The 18,077-nt window shown below is 35.9% G+C and overlaps 1 protein-coding gene across 1 annotated transcript in view; it reads left to right on the plus strand.

The window, feature by feature from the left end:
- The window catches only part of MARCHF1 (membrane associated ring-CH-type finger 1), a 538,948-nt gene that overhangs the window by 137,502 nt on the left and 383,369 nt on the right, over positions 1-18,077 (plus strand).

An 18,077-nucleotide genomic window follows, 5' to 3' on the forward strand; every position in this document is an offset into this window, starting at 1 on the left:
AAGCTTAGCTGATTAACAACCTCAGTTCATGTGCCACCTGACCTCCCCTTTGCCATGTAATGTAATGTACACACACAGATTCTGGGAATTAGGAAGTGACCTTCTTTGGGAGACCATTATTCTGCCTACCAGATTATATATTTTCTTTATGAAGATTTGGGAATTTCCAAAAATCAACACATCTCTAGTTGGGAGACAATTCTACCTGTGTGTGGTTGAAGTGGCCTAAATCTAGAATAGAAGAGAATCTAAACCTTGTTTAGCCCCTGTCAGTTCATTCTTCAAAGAGGACCAAGCTCAATGTTTCTGGAACAGGGCAAGGTCATAAATGCTATAATCACTACTTAATTTTTCCAATAGACTTTTCTGCTCTTTAGAAAAGATGCCTGTTCTCTGTGTAAAGAAAGCATCACATTATTATACATAACTACCTCTTTACGGACACACGGGTCTCAAATAAAACTTCACATGCATTGTTTTTAGTACACTTCCTGCACTTAGAAGAACGTGTAAGCCCTGGGAAAGACTTGAAACTGGTACATTACATTTGCAAAGGAAGTAACACTTGAGACACTCTAAAAGTTTCTTAAAAACAAAGTAAATGACAGGCTATTTAAAATCATTATCTGTCTAGTTGATATTTAATAATACGATTCTTATTTGACCTCTCTGACAGAGTCTAAATATCAATTAATCTCTGTAATTAACTTTCAGTGGAATTTCACTTTCTAATTTGTGTGCAGGTGAAACCAACAGTTGCTAATTTTTTACTGTTTTTGACAGGAACCATTGCATTGTATTGTTTTATGAGGCAATAATACAGTGTCTAAATAGATAAACCCTGGACACAAATAATTTATCCTATTACATAACAGAGATTTCCATCAATAAGTCAGAAAATCAGATTATTTTTCGTGCAGGACAGGCCCAAGTGAGACACTTATAACTACAATAAAAGCCATGATTAATGAAGCTTGAATACCAGAAGTTTAAAAATTTGACATAAATTTATTAAATATCCAGAAATCCAGAACATAATTCACAATTCAAACTAGCAGTCTGAATTTCTTTACATCATCCATCCAATACCTGTTACACTTGGGAAGCTTCTGATTTATTTGATTTTAAATATGTCTAAAACTATATGAATTCATGGTATTCCTGACGAAAACCATGAGTTCTTACTATTGACTCAAATCTAAAAATAGTTGTTTTTACTGAAGGAATCCTTGAAGCTGTTGCCAAGGAACTGGCTTTGAAAAACAAAAATAAAGTATCATCAAAATCACTTAGTTAAAAAGGAAAAAAAACTCTGAAAAACAACCATTTCTCAGAATGATGAACTCTATGTCACAAATAGTAGGGAAACCTTTTTTTTTTTTAATTCAAAGAGGTGGCCTTGCTGTAAAATACATTGCCTGAACACGGGGGTTGGCGGGGGAGGATAAAGGAACAACTAGAAGTGTGATTTGGTATGGTTTGGTACACACTTGTTACCCTCAATGGTGATGGCAGGGTTGGTTGGGGAAAGGTTTCTTTATAGGACTTTTCTTTGTACAGAGTTGCCACAACAGAACAAAGAAGCACACTGTGGGTGTTTTCTAAATGAAGTTGATAAAAGCTAAAACTGATTGATTACTTAGAGAAGGAGCCACTACCTATCTCAGAGACAAACTTCAGATTTTAAAATAGTATGAAACAGGAAAACGTTCTAGAAGCCTTCATCCTTAGAGAATCCTGGTGGTGGGTTGTATTTGCCCAAGGAAGGGTCAGGAAGCCAATGTTGCCTGCTACTACTGTAAAGGGGAGCTGTTGGTGATGTTTCCCCCCATTTCCCCTTTACTCTTAAAGATAAACTCACTAAGTGAACCACTGCATGAAGCCAATTCCAGAAGCTTCCATGGATAATAATAGTGTCACATTATAGGGGCCTATTATTTCAAGTACCCACTTAGCACCATACATAGTTATCACGATATTATTGACTATATTCTCTCTATTGTACTTCCTATCCCCATGACTATGCTGTTACTGCCAATTTGTACTTGATCCACTCGCCTTTTTTCACCCTAGGTTTTGACTCTTGTGGTAATCCTTGGGAATTGTTAGAGACTGCCTGCAGTCTTGTCTTGATAAAGGTTAGGAGGTCACATTCACTTTTGTTGTGTGGGCATTTTATGATTATAGATATCCTTAATGAATGAGGGTGTAGAAATATCGGTGTAGGTGAGTCACTCTTTACAACTAAGGTTCAGCTAATAAGTATATCTATGTTTTTAATACCTAGGAGTATATGTTACCTTGATATGCATGGACCAATGCTGGTGCTATCAGAAGTCCAAAAGATAAAAGGCTTAGTTCGGAAATAGAGACCTAAATCTGTTAAATGATCTTTAGTTTCTTAGGTTAAACCTGAGAAAATAGGATAATTAACAAGCCTTTGATACTGGGAGCAGGGAGAGAAAGATGAAATGAGATATGTCATCAATTGTCCAGAAATTTGAGTGAATCTAAATCTAATTTAGTATCTCCTTATTTCCCTCAAGGTTAAGATGGTTTATGAAATATTTTATACATTATTTTTTAGCATTTACAATCCTAAAATACACCTGGCTTGGGTATAGAAATCTGTACATTTTAATTCCTAGTATTGGTTTTTCATTCTGCTTAAAGCATCTTTGAATTTTCAAAGACATTCACTACTCTTGCTCTGAATAAGTAACCCACACAGTGAGCGTGAACAGCTTGTCTTCTCAGACCTGTTTTCTCTTATACAAACACCGCAGGTGGTTTCTGCCACTCTGACACTTCCCTTTACTTTCCCGGCCCTTGCTGACGGGAGAAGGCAGACATTGTGTCACACACCCTTCCCACTTTTTTGCCTCTTGGTAGCTCAGCTGCAGCTAACTAGTATTTGAGGTTTTATGTAGGGAAGCCACTTCTTGTCAGAATGTTAACATTTCTTACGTGAAAAGGATTGGGTTAATGAATGTGATATTTTGGGAAAAAATAAAAGATCAAGGCCTTCTCCTTAAGCTTGGGCACAGATTGGATAATGTCTTTTCTGGAGGCCAGTTTACCAGTTCTCTTTAAGTGACCCATGTCTTCTGGCCCATGACATTCAGTCATTGTTGCATATTATCAGGTTGCATATTATAGCCTCAGTTCTCTGAGACTACATATGTGTTATCAATTAGCTAATTTTATGGATTTTATAAAATATCATGTTCATCTTATCATAGAACTTCATACTTCCACAGAATTCTTAGAGCTATTGTCATTTATTGGACCAGAAAAAGAAACCATGGCATTAATACCCATTTCACAGATGAAAAACTTAGTTTCAGGAAAGCCAAGTGAGGTGTTCCAGTGAAATGAGTAGGAATAAAATTCTGACGTATTTCCTTCATAATTTGTGTGATGGCTGAGTCTATGCCTTACCAACCTAGGATTTCAGAATACATTCATTTAAAAACAAATCAGGTTGTGCAGCAATGGTAGCCTTTCGATCTCTGCTTGCCTAGGGAAGAATTTCGTCCTTCTGAAATGGTCTTACTCCTGAGAGCCTCTCAAGGAGGAAGCTGTCACTCATGTGCTCAGGAAAGGCCTCCTAATGAAGAGCCTTTCAGTCCCCAGCCCTGATGAGATCAAGGCAGTGGTGAGGGACGGCCTGTCTCTGGCTACTGTGCTTCACTGTCAGCGTCACTCTGCACGCTCTGCTCGTGCCACTGCATCTGAAGTGTAGACATGTCCATTTCTTCATTTACCCAAATACAAGGAAGATACAATTGCAAATTTTGGCCAAGTCTATTCAAATAGATAAAGGATGTCTAGAAAAAGGAGTATAGTGCAATGGGAACATGTAACCGTATAAAGTTGGTTCCACAGAAGACACAGGTTTTCCACCTGCAGGGTCTGTTTTAGGCACGTGTCTACACATCTAGATCCTGGCCCACTCCAATATAGCAAGTACCCCAAGTACTACTACTACTAGCGATAGCCCTCCAAGAATACCTACACCTCAAAGTCCAGGCCCCACTTCTTAGAAGTGGCCCCAATCTTCAGGTCTGACCTTGCTCCCTCAATCCTACTTCTGGTTACAGCATCTAACTCTTCTGCGCCTCAGTGACACTTGAAACCCTTGCGCACGTGTAAGAACTTCTTCTTGTATTGTGTCTTTCATAGAATAACCACAGCACCGCCTTTCCCCAAATATAATAGTTTGGCCAGTCTTAAATAGTACCACATATAGGACATTAATTTTAAAGTGTAGATTGGGTTTCCCCGAGCCCAGACCATTTTCTTCTTAATGTCTTTCTTTCAGCAAATGTCTTTCTAAAGATCTAGTCTGAAGTTTTAGGGGTCTCAGCTGAGGTCATTCAGTGGGCACACACACATTGACAAACAGTCGTCAGGTATTGGATTAATATAGAACAAAGAAGGACTTCTCCCAAAGAAACATGCAGGTTAATGACTTTCTCCAGAAACAATGAGAGATGGCTCCTGTTTATATTTAGACAATAAAGAGCTTTTTCAAGGTTTTTTCCTCCCAGAACTGAAGCAGAGATTCATTTCACAGACCCAACTAAAAGTGCAGCCCAAACTAAATGCTGTTTTATAATGAAAGCTTCTCCATAGGGTCTGCACCTCAACTTTAGCAATCGACCACCAACCAAACAAAACATTGTTAATAGTTGTAGAGGCTTTTCTGATCTCTCCAGCCAGAAGTAATCCATTCTTCCTTTGACATTACATGTGGCACTTTGACCTTCTCTTGTGTCATTGGCTTTTTAATGATGTGGGTGCCACTGTTTTTGCACTATACTGTAAACACTTGAGGACAGAGACAAAGTCATTTTTATCTGCGTGACTCTTTCCACACCATGGTTCCCTACATCTGGTAGGCCCACCACCATTTTTGTTAAATAGAGTTGTGTGTGTGTGTGTGTGTGTGTGTCTTGCATAGGAGTCTTGCATTATGGACTCTAACTTAATTCGTATGGCTGCTTTAGGACAAATAGTAAGTAGTAGGCTCTTCCAGCTCTTGGACGGTCCACTGAGTGCCCATGATCAGTGAGGCACTGAGGCAGGTGTGTTGTGTGAAGCAGATGAGAGGCAGTTGGGGAACAGGTTAATTCACTCATTGTGCCACTGTTTTCTTGTCCACAGGAAAAGGATGCAAATGGTACCTTCCTAATACTAGTGTGTTATAGGGATTATTTGAAATGATTTCACGAAAAGATTTTAGAACACATGGCTCATACTGAGAAAAGGTTAGCTATTATTAACATGGCCTTGGCAATCTGAAAGAACAATATCTCTTAAAGTTAAGCCAAAAGGGAAGAAAGTAAACATACTAAAAATGTACAATATCTAGCTTAGGATTCTCTGTCATCAACTTGTCATTTTGTTTAGAAAATAAAAGTCAGATACTTTACAGTGTGATGGTGTGTATGCTGCAGAATAAGTAGCCCACAAGACAGGCTCAGCTTGTACTTGGACGGGTCTGTTTTACAGGATTAAAAAAATAATAAAGGTTACCATTACAGAAAGAAGAGAAAAACTAGATCCTGTCAGAGGTCAGTAAGAAATAATCTAGCTGAAAAAGAACTTAACACAAGAATATGAGAAAACTCCTTACTTTTTCTGATAACTCCTTCATAAACATGGAGACACCTCTACTCCTTCCCACAGACCACTAGCTCCCTGCTGTCCCGGCAGCTGTCTGACCCCTGGCAGTCTTTGTTGGCTTTGTCATTGCTAAGGTGACAAACACCTGGAGGAACCCTAGTGAGCAAGGAGTAGAGCAAGGGCTATACATTTCAGAAATTACTACCAGGGACAAGAGTGCTTCTGAGTCTACCATGTGCTCACTTCCTGACAGCTTCCTCAAAACCACTCTGTAATAAATAAAGCGACTACAGTCATTTCTTCTTACTAAGTTGTCATCTGTATGTTTCTTAAAAATCTGTAGCCCAAATATTTTCGTTTGGTCATAATAAGAAAAAATATTTCCCAAAGATCTGGAAATAGTACCAATGACTAGATACAAGAATGGAATTTTCCTTTTCATGATTGACGATGTATTATGTTGTTAAATGTAGTTCTCACAAGTAAGATATCGAACTTGTTTTTTTTCTGCTGTGACATGTTTTACTAGGAATAAATATGTTGATACATTCTGCAAAAGAAGAAAGAGCTATTGTTATTAGATATTGGCATTGAACCTACTACATAGCGTTTCACTGAGAAATCTGAAACTTACAATCCATTAACATTGTGAAAGGTTGATTGCTGAATTTTCCTTGCTATCATTAAAAAATAATCACTCTGTTGATGTTGTATGAAAGATATTGCCATGTACTTTATCATCAAGTTTTATCTGTCATATTTTATTATAATATCATAGAAGTTTATTAACATAATTATTTTATTCAGAACAGTTCTCCTTTTGACATGTTCTTGAGTTTCAGTCTAGTAAGTAACAAGGTTGTCTGTTAAGACAAAGAAAATCTTAAGGGAAGTCCTGACAACTTCAAAGTTAGAAAACGCATCAGAATTAGTAGAAGATAGATGCCAATTGTAAAAGTTATAATAATACTTAGTCAAGTAATGAACATATGAAATTTAAATTGAGCTGAAGAGAGCACTAAGGTAGCAGTCTTTGACTAACATAAAATTTGTCATGTGGTTTAGGTCTCACAATAAAATGTTTAGTTTGCTTTAGATATGAACAATTTGTCTAGACAATTAGTTCCTTTTATTCCTCTGGGGCCCAACGAGACTTTAATGTAAGTCTTACTATTAATTGTTCCCCAGAGATATTTGGGTAATTGGGACGCGATGTGTCATGAGGCAGCATAACTGGTCCCAGTTGTAGAATGACGTTTTTTAGACATGCTAGCCCATTTCACAGTACTGCATTCTCCATGCTCTTCTTCTCTTCCCTGCCACATCAGTTACCTTATGTAGTAATGCTTGTACCTGGGGAACTAAAGTAGCCAATAATCCCAATAACTTCTTGCTGTGGGGCAGTTATGTGGAGTAGGTACACACCAGCACAGAGCATAGAAGTGACTTTCTTCTGAAAGTGAGAACAGTTGTGCGATTTTTGCTTGAAGGCAGTCTGTTGCAGCTTACATCTTCTCGGTTACTTGGATCTCTGCCCTGCAGTCTGACTTTCCATTGGCTACTGTGGTTGTTTTGAGTCTCCGTGTCATCCCAGATTGAGTACTACTCCTTTTTCATCTCAAGTAACTCCTGCAGCAGTTCTAGGATGCTGATGGCCTGATGCTTGGGGGTGATGGAGGGAATTACAACCTAAGGGTAAATTCTGAGTGTCCAGGAGAAAAAATGCTTTAAATTGTGTGGGGTGTCCTTCCACAGAAATACTTACATTCTTAATTTGATAGAGGACTGATTAAATTCTTGTAACTTTTTACAAGAGAACACTTTACTTCTGTTTGGTAGGCTTGCCTTAAAAATTATGCTCAAGGATCAATCTTAGTGAAAGAAGAAAAGCCTATTACAATCCCTTTCCAAGAGCCATCTGATCCAAATTGTCATCACTAGCCCCACAAACACCAGGCAGATCTTTGAAATTATAATTGTTTTCTTTTCTCTTTTTTTGATGTTGTGACAGATCAATATTTAAAGTAACCTTTCTGTTCCCTATACCTTTAAGGAATGAGGAAATGATTAACAATATCAGTCTTTACATACTTGGGAATATATTACTCTATATGAATTATATATCTGTCACATCATTTATATGTACATATAAGTGCAATGATCTTTATTAAACGTTTATATATTTATATTAATATCATGTTACCATTTTATATATTTAAGTACGTATATATTTAGTCACATGTACATATTTATGTATGTATGAATAAATATATTAATAATGAATACAGTTATTTCAACAACAGAAAGCACTTTCCCCCTGAGTTTCCCTTTGAAGTACTTTTGGTACTGTATAAAAATATCACAACCCCATGGTTGTGTGTCTGCCATATCTTCTCTTTGTGCACTTTCAAGCAGATGTAGTCTTTCTTCTCTTCAAGATTCTGGAGCCATCATCCTTGGGCTTAAGCATACAAATGATGCTAGCTATGGATCTTCAAAAAGTCCAGATGCCTGGAGTAGACCCCTAAACGTTCTGGTTGGTTGGCACTGAGAGAAGACGCAAGCATCTGTACTTTTAACAAGCAGTTCTAGTGATTCTAGTGATTCTAGTGATTTTTTGGGTCACACTTTTTTGTATTTTATCCTAGATGAGAATCACCTAGTTCAGTATCAAATGCAATTATACTTTAAATGACTGACATTTGTTGATGACTTTAATAAGCATCAACAAAGCAGATCCTTCACTGAATTGTTGACTGACTCTGATTCTTAGAGAATGCTAAAATTTAAAAAGTATAGTTTTCTACATTTTCATATATTATGAACCTCATTGCTGTAGGTGGTGCTTCCAAGTGGAACTCTATAGTTTTAGTTATAACATAGTTTCTCTTCAGTATTTCTGATTTACATGATATTGAGGAGACTCTGCATGGAAAAAAAAATAGGAAAGACACCAATAATCAATCAGGAGGACCCTGTCCTTTTTAATTTGAAGAAGACAATCTCAAAGACAATGATCAAGCAAATTCTGTATGGAACTCCTTCAAAAGACACATAGGAAAATGAGAGAAAATATCAAGGGTACCTAAATCTGACAGATGTTATCCAAACTCAGGTCCACTGACTTCATACCTTAGTTGCATGGGGAAATAACTGCTCAATAAAACTTGGGAAATTAGTTTTTCTCTAAGACTGATACTATGACAGACTCCATAATGCTTGGATTTGTGCCTTGAATCTTTTATTTTATTTTTTTTCAATTGGTAATACATGCATTTGCTAAAAGAAATTTAGTGTTAAAAAAATAGAAGCTAAAAATTCACCCCCGTACACAGTTGTCTAGTTGTCCTGGGAGGCATCTGTTACCAGACATTTCTTATGTATATTTCCAAAATTTATTGAATATTGTGATGTGTGTTGGATGGGGATAAGGGGTGAATGTAAATAAATGCATGTCAGGAAATTCCCTTGAATCTAACAGAGCAGGACGCATATGTTCGAGAGTGACTTAGTAGCTTGAGTTAAAGTCACTGGCAGCCTATTTACCAATCCAGTGTGTCTTAGATAGCACAGGAAATATAATATATTCTTCAAGTAAGCTTGTAATGTCTCAGGGAACAAAAAATAGAATTTTTAAGCAGTACTGCTTTCAACAAACAACAGAAATTTAAATGATAATGCATTTTAGCATAATGAAAATTATCTGAGTTCTAAGATACCCCTTGAGATTGTAGAAATGCTCGTAACCAATCAAATGTTCTAACAGAGTGAAATCAATGTGTACCCTATTATAGCAATATGTTTGGAAAGCAATTTGGAAGTAAAAAGGAGAAATTGCTTCCTTTTACTCATTCATGAAATTTCTTTGTAATATCTGGCTAAAAAGGTTTTAGAAAGGAAAAAACATAATGACCCCAAAAGGGCAAAGTTTAAAACTAATTATCGAATCAGAATGACTTTGAAAACAAAACTTTAATCGAATACCTACTATTTATTAGATACTATTCTAAGATTATAAAATGCCCTCAGGAGCTACCAATGTAGTTAGGAAATGACATTCATATAAAAAATGTTTTTCTAATACAGCATCTGCTCAGCGGACTCTGGGGCCAGATTCTCTAAGCTGCTCCATTTGGCAGAGCACAGCGGCCCATCCGGGTCAGCAAGAGGGTCAGTCGCTGCAGTCAGTGGGTAGTGATGTCCTCCGCTGGGGCGAGTCAGATGGTGTTTTAGCACAGACCAAAGTCCAAGAATGTTAGTTCTCTTTCGTACTTTATTTCTACTAGTCCTACCAACTGCCTAGGTGATTTATTTTTGGTAAAATTATTAACAATTGATCAGTCTTTGGACATTAGAATTCATGTCGCTCACAAAATATATCATCTTGAGGTACAATTTCACCCTCTGTTGCATGTATGTACACGGGTGTTTGTGATTATATACATATTTATATTTTAATGGGCTGAGACTGTTATTTAAATAAATGCCATAATGGTTTTGAATTCAATAAAATGATACTCATCCTTGTTGTCTAAATTCACAATGAATTGGATATTGAGAGGAATCTTGAGGTCAAAACATGTTTCATTCTTGGTAAAAGTTAGATTGGAGAACATGGCTTACGGCCACAGCTATGATGGGCCTGTCCTCCAACCTCAAACTCTAGATTTTTTCCACCCATTCATTGGCTCAGATGGGTAACCTCCGTCTTTCCCCACTGGGACAGATCCTTTTGTGTGGTGGATGGGAGCGTCCCAGAACGCACACCTCCTGCTGAGATCTATTTAGAAAGAGAACCCTGAAGGAACTGAGCTGCATTTTCCCTGTTCCTTCTCCCAAAGGCGCCAGTCAGATCATTTATTTCTCTTCATCCCTAGGAAGTAGATTTCAGATCTGTGGTGACCTCAGTACAAGTAGTGCCGAGAACATGGTATTCCATCAGAAAGCGAGGAAGTTTAAAGAATAATGGGATCCTGTTAAGAGGAAAGATAACCCAGTTTGAAAACATTCCTACTGCATAAATGTGTTTGAGGATCCCAAAATGATAGTGCCTACAGTTGATCAGAACATATGGTATGGTAAAATATATGTTATAAAACAAATATAATCATGCATGCGTTCATATGTGTGCATGTATGCACATAAAATAGAAAGGGAGAAAAGAACAATACTTTTTGTGTGAAAGATGTGCTAGATATAAAGTATATGGAATGATAAATTGGAGATTCAACATTTGTACCTGATTCAGGTAAGGATCATCAATTACTGATAAAACCATTATGTCAATGGTCATTGGGGAAGAGAATATTCAAATGTTGGCAAAATACTCCAGCACAGATTGCAAAGGGAAAAATGTATCTTTACCGTGGCCAGAACTGGTGGTCATCAGGCATCATCGGCCAAATGACTACATTTATAGGCGATTATCACTAATTAAGGCAATGTGATAATTTTTTACTTTCTAATATGCAATATCAAGAAAACTACCTATAATGTATTCTTGCTAATAATGTTTATCTCATAAAGCCTCTACACCCCATTCCTGATTCTAGCAAAAGAAAGAAGGATGAGAGAGAGGGAGGGAGGGGAAGACAGAAGAAAGAAAGAATTACTTTATCATTCTATTTCTGCCCCACAACAATTTGTCTTTCTTGGATGATGAATCCATTTACACTACTAGTACAATATGTAGGCAGCTATGGGTTTTTGTTTATTTTGTTTTATTTTGTTCTGCTGGCTGCTCTGTATAGGATTTCTTGCTGTTAGAAGTTAGTATATTTCAAGTAGTAATTCAAAAATTAGTACTAATACATAGGATTTGTAAGTAAATACTCTTGCAATTCTGGTGAGGATTATTCAGTCAACACATTCTCCAAAATGCATTTGCTTTTTTAAAGTGGAAATTTATATGGCCTGTACCACATGTATTCAATACACAAACTTCATGTAAGAAGTTCCATTTTTATATAAAGCTAGTTAATTCACTGAAGGCCACGTAAGAGCTATGCTAGCTAAAATGGTGCTGTTCTGTAGGATAGGATGGTACGTCCAGAAGCTGCTCAGAGTAGCAGGCAAAGGAAAATACTTTGCAGGCAAGGCCATCATCTGTGACATTTTAAAAGATTTGCTCTTCACTTTGGTAATTGTCTTATCATTTCCAGTTTCAAATCTTCGAGGGGCAGTAATCAATAGTTCCCTATTTCTGTTCACCTATAATCATACAAAAGAGAAAAACAGAAGTTGATATTAGTAAAATATATATTAATACATATGTTCTCAATCAGTTCATAGAAAATATTTTTTTAGATGAACATGAGGATGCCATTATAAAAACCGCTCCCTCAAGTTTTAAAACAAATCGGGTTTACAAATATGAGATTGTAATGGCATTTCTAAATGCCAAATGTAATTTGCTCTGACAGGAAGAATTTTTTTCCCAAAGACAAACGTTCAAGTTCTTCCATTGTTTAATGGCACATTAAATAGAAAACTTCTCTTTTCCTACCTGCATATACTTTATTTAGCTTCCTTCCATCTGCTCCGCAAATGCCTTTATAAAACTGTATCCCATAGCAACCCCCAATGGCATTTAGCTCCTTGTCTCCCAACTGAGCTCATCTCCCCAGGGAAACCACCTTAGCACTCCAAGGATGGCATTTTTTGTCAGTTTGGAAAAGGCTTTTTTTTTTTTTTCTTTTGGTGCGAATCTCTTGCATATACATTCCTTTATACTTACAAGAAGATATTTGACTGTGAATCATGCATAAATCCTAAAGATGAGAATGAGTCACATTATTTCACAAAACCACTGCTCTCCTGTCTGTAGACAAAGAAATCAGATAATCATTTTTATCAATATGAGGGAAGTCTTTTATCCTAGAAAGTTATTTGAAATAAAAACTTATACATTTAGAATTTTAGTGAGAAGAGAAAAACTCAAGTTCACTTACTTTATGTGTACTTACAATACATAACTAGATGAATTAACTTGTTAATGTATGCTGAGAGGATTGTGGCGTACTGAAAAAAACAGTGAGCCACATCAAGCCAAGCCGGGGTGTGTTCCCGGGGGCCACTTCCAGCCGTACTAGTTAGAGGTTCTTACATCTCTGTGAGCCTCAATTTCCCAGTTTAGAAAATGGGCGAAACTTCACCGGCTGTTTTGAAGATGATACGAGATTAGTGTAAAGACTGTCAAAGCCAAAGCACTGTACAGTGTTTATTATTACATTCTCTTCTTCAATGTTTAATTACTGTGTTATCTATACACAATTAAAACAGAATGATATTATAGCTTTAGCCACATTTATTCAAAACAATAAAATGAAGTGAAATTGTAAATGAAATCATTGTTGGCATTTGAAATCTTGAGTGAGAAAGGAACAGTGAACTGCTTTCTGTATGATGTGTCCTTATGGAAGCAAAGTACTCCATGACATCCAGTATTTGAATTTAAAATCGCTTTTGTACTTTTGAATATACATATATATTTTAATAACAGTTTTCAAAGCATAATTAGTTTTGCAAATGTTTTAGCACTGTATTGTATTAAACCACTATAAAGAAATTAAAACTTATATGTGCTTAACAAGATGTGTATTTTTAAAAAGTTTTATTCCATTTCTCCTTCCAGAAATTATTATTGGTGACATTGATAATGTTTATAAAAGTAATGTGTGATTTTTTGCATTCTAATTAATCTCACTCAAAACATTCTAATTGCATGTTTTTACAAAACTCCAAAATTTAAATAATAAATACACCTGATCAAAAATCAGTAACCTAGGATTTACTTTCTAAAATAAGGGTGATAATTTTGAAAAATGTTAAAACTAAAAGTTTATTTAGAACAGTATTTTGTTAAATAACATTCAATATTTGATTGTACTCACTGATATGGAAGAAGCAGCGGGAGAAAATCCATATGGTGCCAGTATTTCTGTATATAGTAAAACCATACAGTGAAAAAAACAATTTTGTACATAAGAAAATTATATAGTTAACTAATTCAGAGAAAAGTTAATGTAAGTAGTATAGTTGCAAATGCTTCCCACTACCCTTTTCAATGACCACCTCTTTGAGACTATTACATCTCTTTGGATACTTTAATCTCGATAATTTATTCCAGCTTCAAAATTAGATGCTGAGTCTCAAATGGTCTTCTGATTTTGCTTACCCGCAACCATACAAAATAGGAAAATACAAATTTATACTAGTAAAATATTATATTAATTCATTTTCTTCATCAGTTTGTTGACCATATGTTTTCTTAAAGTTTTATTAAGCCATTATAAAACTGCTTTTATCAAGTTTTAAAATAAACTAGATTTATAAATATGAGATTGTATTTTCAAATGATAAATTATATCTGCTGTAGCAAGAGTTTCTTCTTCCTACATCTTAATCACTACGACCTTGTGGAAGAACACACATACACACACACACAATTCACAATTCCAGGAGGGCTAACACAGTGCTGATATAACAAGTTTCAGCATCTCTGTACCTACCATTTCTTCTAGGAGCCATTGCGCCTTTTAGAGGAGAGAAGTGTTTAGAAATCATGATCTGCACTCTCATCTTCCCCCTCTTTCACTTCACTTTCTAAACAATCCAGTTCAAATGCCATTAGGTGCAAACAGAGTAGGCATTTGTACAGCGTGGGGTTGGGTTGAGACAACAGAGCTGGGTGTTAGAAGTTCAAGAAGGGTAAAGAGGGAGCCTAAGTGTGGGGGTGTTAGCCTAGTTCACAGTATTGGTGTCTGAGTGAGGTGAGGGGTGACCACATGAAGGAAGTAATCCCATGCTCAGATGTGGACCCCAGTAGAGAGGGCAAAGTCCACAAGGGGAAGCTGATCACAGGAGATTGTGTGTGTGTGTTATTTTACGTTTGCAGAGGAGTATCTCTAGTGTAGAAGGGGATTTCTGGGTCAGTGTGCAAATCCACTAACAATTTTGTGGATATTGCAGAAACTCTGACATCCTGTGTTCTCACCAGCAGTGGGTGGGTGCCTGCATTGTTTCCTTACAGTTTTGCCCATGAGCTCTCAGTACTCTTGTATTTTTGCCAGTTTGCGAGATGAGAAATAGTATCCCAGGGTACTTTTAAGTTGTTTCTTATGAGTACATGAGCATCATTTTATGTGTTGAAAGGTCATTTTTACATCTTGTGAATTTTCTTCCATACCTCTTGACCATTCCTGTGGGGTTTTATTTCTCCTTAATTTGAAAGAGTGGGATCAATATTCATAGTTGTTTATCTAAGAGCTTATACTTTGTCCTTTGAATTTGCTTATGGTACATTTGAAAAGCATAAGTGAATATATTTACATTTAAAAAATATAGGTGACTATATCTTTAGCTTTTTATATTGTTTCTGTATTTTACATCATTGTTAGAAAATTTGACCTTTTGATTGTAAAGAAATAACCCATGTTTTCTTCTGGTTCACGTATTTATTCATTTAAAAATATTTAATTATCTTTTCTTCTTAAAGTAATGCTGCTCTGTGGTGTTAGATACAGCTCCATTTTTTCCCAATGGCTACACAATTCTCCATACATTTTATTTAAAAGTGTATTTTCTTCCAGAATTATATAGGTGGAATTGATTTTTGAATGTCTACTCTATGTGCACTTGTGGGGCATTGCAATACTGTTCTAATTACAGAAGCTTTATGGCATGTCTTACTGTTTGTGAGGCCTAAGGTCCCTAATATTTTTCAGGGTTTTCTCACTATTCTCTACTGTTGATTTGTCCACTTGTTTTTTAGTGTCAGCCTGATTCTAAACAAAAAAACCTATTAGCATTTTAGGGGATAATTAAAAATGTCTATATCTACTTGGGTAAAAATTATTTTATGATTACTTTGCATCTTTCATTAAGTAAAGTTTTCATCATATAGATAGCATTCTTCTCTTGATAAATGTATTCCTAATTGTTGATGTTTTTGTTGCTGTTATTACTTCTTTCATGACATTCCCTTGCCTTGTATTTCTGAAAGATATAGGAAGTCTATTGATTTTTGAATGTTAATTATATCTATATTTTTTTATCTTACTTAATTTGTTGCTTTAGCATTGGCATTAGTGTTGTGTCAGCTCTTGGAGTTTTGATGCAAAACATTGTGTTATCTGCAAATTCATATAGCCTCTCTTTCAATGCTTATGCATCTCATTGTTTTCTCTTGTGTGATTGCTTTGGCTACTAAATCCAATAGTAATGAGCACCATTGCCTTTTTCTTAACTTTGGTAAAAAGCTTACTAATTCCCCATTAAGATGTTGCCTGGAAGAGTTAAGAACAGAATGAAACTTAACCCTTTGGCCCTACTGACAGAGATGTGACCTTATTCAAACTCCTTACAATGTTAAGTTAGGGGATGTATTGGAGTATCCCGATCCAGTGAAAGTGTGAATTTCTAATAAGGTTATTATTTACTTGAGTTATGCACTCTATACCAGGTGGTTGGAATTGTGTTTTGTGAACAGTAATTCATAATATGCCAACACACAAAAAAATGAGAACATAGTATGAAAACGGAAGGGCCACCCATAGCTACTGGTGTCCCTCAGCTGAGATGGTCCATACTTCTTTATTCCCTTCACAGCTAACTTGTCTCATTTCTCAGAAACATATGCATCCCAGGGATGATTGTGGATTTCAGAAGGTGTGCCTGGAATTTACAAGACTGTTAAAGTGCATGTGGTGTTGCCTATTTTATGTGTTTTTTTTTTTCTTTTTATCCCTAGCTTTGTTGAGGTATAACTCAGAGTAAAATTACAAGATATTTAAAGTATAAAACATGATGATTTGGGCAGATACATATGAAGAGGGATAACATTTGATTTATTAAGCTTTCAAAAGGCCATATGGTGAACCTAAAATGATGAAGCAGCAGAGTGCATGATACTGCTCTCTCCTAGATAATTAATGACCACCTAACTTCTGCACAATTTATTAGGGTTTCTGTTTATTCATTTTAATTATGCTAATAGGTTCATTGATATTTTGTAAGACTTTGTAACTGAAACTTAGATTTTAATATCTAAATTGCATTGAAATTATATAATCTATAAAATTAGATCCTTTGAAAAATGAAAAATTTTCAAGTTCCTGATTTTTACTTAAGCAACATTGAAGGTAGCCGTAATTAAACCTGGATGATAGTAGTTGGACTATTCTGAGCCAAAACAAGAGTGTCATTTTTTAATTTGTAAAAGAAGTCATTTGTCATTTTTGATGGATATTTGACTGCTAATGCTCTATTTATTTTAGGTATTTGAAAATGCACAATTTATACAAAGTATGCAGTGAAAGTAGAAATGACAATGACCTACTTTAGAAATTGTGTTGATAATAATTTAAAAAGTAATGGAAATTCTCATAAGTCTATTCAATGTATTCTCTTATGGAAACATTTTTGTTTCAGTATTATTATTTTTCTAACTGATTTTCAATTTGTTGTATATAGTTGGTATTTAGTTTTTCTACTATAATGGTTACAATCTGTTCCCAGTGGCTGCAGTTGACTTTTAAAATCAACTTATTAATTCTATAGGCAAACTTCTTTTAAATAACTATTATACAACCTGTTCTTCAGCTCCATGTACATTGATTCTACAAATGGATCCAACTCGGATATGAAAATATTATATTTTATCTACAACTATAATGTTACTCTATACATTCTTTAAAAATGATCAATAATATTGTCTGTTAGTACAGTTTGTTAAAATACCATTTGTGATCTTCATGTAAAAAGAACATGGAAAGGCTCTTAGAGATTGATGTCAGCCCACAGTATGCTCATGGGTATTCTTAGACCTTTCAGCCAAACATAGGCAATTCAATATTATAGTCATGTTTGGCTTTTATTAGATTAGGTCCTAAAACAAGTAAGGGGTGGAGTAGTTGGTGCTGTTTTCTACACCGGGATATGAGAAGCAGCGGAGCATGTGGCTTGTGAATATTTCCTCTTGATGCACTACTTGGAATGTATAAGAATCCAAAGCAAACCTCTTGCTCATCTCCACACAATGTTCTTTGTTTATCCTCCAAGTGTATCATCTTCCCATTCATCCTCATTAGTTTAAAATAGTCTGTCAGCCCTAGCTAGTGTGGCTCAGTGGATTGAGTACAGGCCTGCAAATCAAAGAGTCACTGGTTTGATTCCCAGTCTAGGGCACATGCCTGGGTTGTGGACCAGGTCCGCAGTGGGTTGGGGGGGAGGGCACAAGAAGCGACCACTCATTGATGCTTTCTCTCCCTTTCTTCTATCTCCCTCCACCTCTCTAAAAATAAATAAAATCTTTATCATGATGAAATAACTGTCCTCTGTGTTTGGAGCCATTGCTGAGTGTCTTAGCTGTTCAGTAGCACATAAAGGGCATAAACAGCCTTTTCTGTCTTATACCAGAAAAGGTCATTTTGAACTTTTTTTACTGA

This window comes from Desmodus rotundus, chromosome 9 (assembly GCF_022682495.2).
Source record: "Desmodus rotundus isolate HL8 chromosome 9, HLdesRot8A.1, whole genome shotgun sequence".
Classification (NCBI taxonomy): Eukaryota; Metazoa; Chordata; class Mammalia; order Chiroptera; family Phyllostomidae; genus Desmodus; species Desmodus rotundus.